Source organism: Lemur catta, chromosome 3, assembly GCF_020740605.2.
Source record: "Lemur catta isolate mLemCat1 chromosome 3, mLemCat1.pri, whole genome shotgun sequence".
Classification (NCBI taxonomy): domain Eukaryota; kingdom Metazoa; phylum Chordata; class Mammalia; order Primates; family Lemuridae; genus Lemur; species Lemur catta.
The window spans coordinates 21,670,274-21,676,217 of NC_059130.1; the positions used below are offsets into that span (position 1 = coordinate 21,670,274).

General features: G+C 32.4%; 1 non-coding gene across 1 annotated transcript; it reads left to right on the forward strand.

Moving 5' to 3' along the window:
• The first annotated feature begins 4,338 nt into the window (after positions 1 to 4,338).
• LOC123636328 lies at positions 4,339 to 4,438 on the forward strand. The gene has a single exon (XR_006734508.1). It is a non-coding gene; the product is annotated as a small nucleolar RNA U13 (small nucleolar RNA).
• Positions 4,439 to 5,944: the final 1,506 nt, after the last annotated feature.

The window sequence follows — 5,944 nt, forward strand, 5'->3', positions numbered from 1 at the left end:
ATCAGCAACCACACATTGTGTGGTGCCACATTCCACAGATCATGCAAGTCACATGAAAACAGAATCACCCCCACAGGGAAAAAAATCCCAGCAATTATAACAATACTTGGAGGAAAAATATAAGAATACAGAGTTGCTAAATGTTTAGTTTTCAACAAGAAATTATGAAACATGCGAAGAATTAGGAAAATGTGACCCACACTTTGAAGTACTCAATAAAACTGCCTCTAAATGTGTATAGATGTTGGCTTAGGAGACAAAGATTTCAAAGCAATTATAAATATGTTCAAATAATAATTAAAGGAAATGTGTAAAGAATTAAAGAAAAATATGATGACAATGACTCAACAAATGGGGGATATCAGTAAGAATTGAAAACTATTAAAAAAAGAAGCAAAAGTAAATTCTAGATCTCAAAAGTACTATATCAAAATGATATACTCACTACACAGGCTTAACGTGAGATTTGAGATGGCAAAAGAATGAGTGAACTTGGAGACGGATAAATAGAAATAATCCAATCTGAATAAATATATATTTGTTCTTTTATTCTCTCACTATCTTTAAAAGGAAAATTGTATAGTCTTAATTATAACACCATATTGTTGGATTTATAATATATATAGATGTAATATACATGTCAAAAATAGCATATGAGAGGGTAAACATAGGCATATTTAAGTAAAATAGCCATATTTTTCTTCAACTGAATAATTTTTAAATATGAAATTGAACATGATCAGTTAAGATGCATATTGTAATTCCAAGAGCAACTTCAAGGGAATAACTCAAAAAATATAATTAGAAACTCAGCAGAGGAAATGAAATGGTATACTAAACATTTTTGTGTAACGCAAAAGAAAGCAGTAAAGGAGGAACAAAAAAGTCACAAGACATATAAAAACAAATTAAAAATGGCAGATATAAATTCAAACATTTCAATAATTACATTAAATAAGTGTAAGTGTAGACTCCTTCAATCAAGTTAAACTGAATTCAAAAAAAAAGAAGATTGGACGAGATCGGGCTTTGTATGGAACCAGAAAAGACCTCCTATAGCCAAAGCAATCTTAAGCAAAAAGAACAAACTAGGAGGTATCAGTCTACCAGATGTCAAGCTGTATGTACTACAAGGCTATGGTAACTAAAACTGCATGACACTGGCACGATAACAGAGATATAGACCTTTGGAACAGGAGTGAGAATCCATAGATGAAACTATCCGCATATTGTCATCTAATCTTTGACAAAGCAGACAAAAATATACACTGGGGAAAAGAATCTCTTTTCAATAAATGGTGTTGGGAAAACTAGATAACTACATGCAGAAGATTGAAACTGGGACACCCACTTCTCACCTCTTACAAAAATCAATTCATGATGGATAACAGACTTAAACCTAAGGCATGAAACCTTAAGAATCTTAGAAGAAAATGTAGGGAAGACTGTTTCAGACATCAGCCTAGGCAAAGAATTTATAAAGAAGACCCCCAAAGCAATCACAGCAGCAACAAAAATAAATAAATGGGACCTGATCAAATTAAAGAGCTTTTGCACAGCCAAGAAAACTACCATTAGAGCAAATAGACAGCCTACAGAATGGTAGAAAATATTTGCTCTCTATGCATCCTATAAAGCACTGATAACAAGAATCTATCTAGAACTCAAAAAAATGAACAAGAAAAAATCAAACAACCCCATCAATAAATGGGCAAAGGACATGAACATAAACTTTTCAAAAGAAGACAGAATAATGTCCAGCAAACATATAAACAATGCTCAACATCTCTAATCATTAGGGAAATGCAAATCAAAACCACAATGAGATATCACCTAACCCCAGTGAGACTGGCCTTTCTCAAAAAATCCCAAAGCAACAAATGTTGGCAAAGATGTGGAGAGATAGGAACACTCTCACACTGCTCTTGGGACTGCAAATTTAGTGCAACCTCTGTGGAAAAGAATTTGGAGATACCTCAAAGAGCTAAAAATTGAAATACCATTTGATCCAGCAACAGCACCATTAGGCATCTACCCAAAGGAACAAATGACATTCTATCATAAAGACATCTGCACTCTAATGTTTATGGCAGCACAATTCACTATTGCAAGGATTTGGAAACAACCCAAGTGCCCATCAATCCATGAGTGGATTAATATAATATGGTATATGTATACAGTGGAATACTACTCAATTATAAAAAACAATGGTGATCTAGCACCTCTTATATTTTCCTGGATACAACTTGAGCCCAATCTCTGAAGTGAGGTATCACCAGAATGGAAGAATAAGCACCACATGTACTCGCCATCAAATTGGCACTAGCTGATCAACACTAAGGTGCTCACACAGTAGTAATATTTTTAGGGGATTGTGGGATTGGGGGTGGGTAAACTCACAACTAACGGACCCGGTGAGCACTGTATGGGGGAAAGGGCACTTCTCAAATCATGGCTTGGGAGTGGCAAAGTCATAACATGTAACCAAAATGTTTATACTCCCATAATTTCCTGAATTAAAAAAAAAGGAAGATCGGACTATATGCTGCTTACTGAAGGTGCATTTTGGATTCAAGCTGCAACTAGCTTAAAAGTAAAAATATTAAAATATATATGTCTACATCATGAAAACAATCACCATGAGAGAGCTGGAGTGGCTATTCTAATACCAGACAAAATAGACATAAAGACAAAAAATATTTCTAAAGTCAAAGATGACATTTCATAATGGTAAAAGAATCAGTTAATTAAAAAATATAACAACTATGAATGTATAAGTAAAAACCAGGACCTAAAATATACAAAGCAAAAACTGACAAAATTGAAAGGAGAAATAGACAACTCAACAATTAAAATTGGAGATATCAACATCCTATACTCTATGCTTGATGAAACAACTAGAATTAAAATTAGCAAAGCCATGCTAAAATTATACAATACTATAATAAATATGACCTAACTGACATTTACAGAACATACTACCTAACTACAGCAGAATTCACATTCTTTCAATAACACATAAAATATTCTCCACTATATGCTATGACATAAAATAAGTCTCAGTAAATGTAAAATGATTGAAATAATTTCAAGTATGTCCCTAACCATAATGAAATTCAATTTAAAACCAATAACAGGAATAAATTTAAGAAAGCCCTACATATTTGGAAGTTAAATGACACATTTCTAAATAACCCAAGTGTCAAAGAAGAAATCACAGAAGAAATTAGAAAATATTTTGCATTGAATGAAAATAAAATCACAGCATATCAGAATGTACGAGACACAGTTAAAGCAGTGTTAGAAGAACATTCACAGCATCAAACACAATATTAAAAGGAAAAAAGTTCTCAGAATAATATGTTCACCTTTAGAAACAATGAAAAGAAAAACAAATTAAATCTAAAGCAAGCAGAAAGATGGAATAATAAAGATCAGTGTGGAAATTAATGAAATAGAAAAGATAAAAACAATAGAAAAATAAATGAATCCAAAAATTATGCTTAGAAAAGGGTAAAAAAATTGATAAACCATTAGCTAGACTGAATAAGAGAAAAAAGTGAGAAAAGACAACAAAAATACTGAATTCAGGAATGGAAGAAGGGACATCACTACTACACCTACAAAAATTAAAAGAATTATAAAGGAATATTGTGCCAACAAATTAGACAACTTAGATGAAATGGGCAAATTTCAAGAAATATACAAATTACAAAAATGGCCTAAAGAAGCAACAGAAAATCTAAATAGATCTATTATAAGGAAAGAAATTGAATTACTAAAATTAAAAATCTTACCAAAATCTCAAACCTAGGTTTAGATGACTTCACAGGTGAATCATTTCAAATATTTAAAGAAAAAAAATGCCAATGCTATACAAACTTTTTCAGACAATCAAGGAAGAGGAAATGCTTCCAAACTTATTCTATGAACCTAGTATTACTCAAAGCCAAATATATCACAATTTTACAAAAGGTATAGGCTAAAATTCCTCATTAACATAGAGGCAAACATTCTTTATAAAATATTAAATTGAATCAAACCACATATAAAAAGAATTATACAGCATTATCAGATGGGATTTATCCCAGGAATGCATGGTTGACATATAATTTGAAAATCAATTAATGTAATTCACAATATTGATAGAATAAAAGACAAGGGGAATATGAGAACTCTGTGGTATAATGGGAAAATTCTATATCTTGATATCTTGATAGTAGCAGTGGTTATCCAACTCTATACATTTTCAAAATTCATAGAACTGTACACCTAAAGTGATAGATTTTATTGTATGCAAACTGTACTTAAATAAACTTGACTTAAGAAGTGATCAGGATCTTTTTGTCTTCATAAGCATGCTGATTGGGTCTTCACAGTAATGTAAGAGATGTGCCACCTTCAAATCTTGTTATGCTTTAGATATGCCAGTCTTATGCGGATGAGAAAAAAGTACTAATAATTGAAAGTAGGGTGGAATTATATGGGGAAACTTACGAAACAAGATTGGCCATTAGTTGATCATTGTAGAAGGTAGATGAAAAATACATCATTATTCTACTGTATCTACTTTTGTATATGTTTATACATAAAAGTTTTTAAAAACCTGCAAGTATAGTCTTAAGAAAATATGTTACCATAAATAAATATGGTAAATAAAATATTACCATCAATAATTATGGGTGTATTTGAGCTATTGCCAAAGTTCTGGGTTGCCCAGCAGGCAAAGGAGGAATATAAATATAATGTAAACATAAATCTAAGTAAGTAAATATTAATAATAAATGCTAGATGTGTGCTCATTGACACAGCTCTTTAATATAGTTCTTACATACAGTTGTAGTTTACCACAAGGTAACTTTTATTTTCTATTTTTCTCCTGTTCCAGCTCCAGATTCCTATAGTGAGGTTTGTTGCTGATACACATGGATGCCAAACAACCCTTGTAAAGTTGCTTTTTTGTTCTTGGAGTTAATGACATTGGGTCTGGCACCAGATCTCTGAATTTCTATCAATGTTTCACTGAGCTAAGCTACTAATATTGGCAGCATTGACAATAAGTTGATGATGTCTCTCATCAAGAGGGAAGCATCCATGTGTTCCACCTTTGTGTTATATTCTACAATACTTATGTCAAAACATAGAAGTTTCGTGCTGATCCCTCCACTGCACATAGACTATTTAATATGTACTTATAGCTCATTTTCCTGACCATCACCCAAGAACCTGGGGGCTGGCCAAACAACCGTCAGAGTGATTGAATTATTTTGTGCAAACTCAGTACACACTCTAGTGAAAGGAGCATAAATTTTGGATAAATCTCATTTTCTTAAGCCCTTTTATGCCTTATAGCACACCCAGAAATAATTTTCTTCCCCATTAGAATAGATTCTGGGATGACCTGCCCCAATCAGTTCTTGAAACGTGCCTATAAATCCTACAAAGTATATAGCTTTGTCTCAAGCTGCACAATTGCATTAATAATACATACAGACAACAATAATACAACACATGCTTTCATTGAGGTATTACAGAGTATAGTAAAAACACAAAGCACTCATTAGTCATTTCTTTTTGGTGGGAAAAGAGATTAGGAAACAGTTAATAGATGTAGTGATTAGGTGGGAAAGGACAGGAAGAAGATTCCATGCATGAGGAACAGATAAGCAGTTCATGAAGGTGTAAAACAGGAGGTTGCTTTTAATTAAATCCTATATCATATATATTATGATTTGGGGGATTTGAGGCAGGTGTAATGAGGAATAAATGCAGAGAGATAGGTAGGGGCTGGATCAGGAAGATCCTTTGAACAAAATTACTTTAAAACTAACTTATTTGTGATTTTTTTCACTTTTACTTTGCCCACCTACATGTTATAAACTGAATAAAGCATGAAAAAAGCTAGTACTCACAAGTGAAAATAGGCTCATCTATTTAGATATTT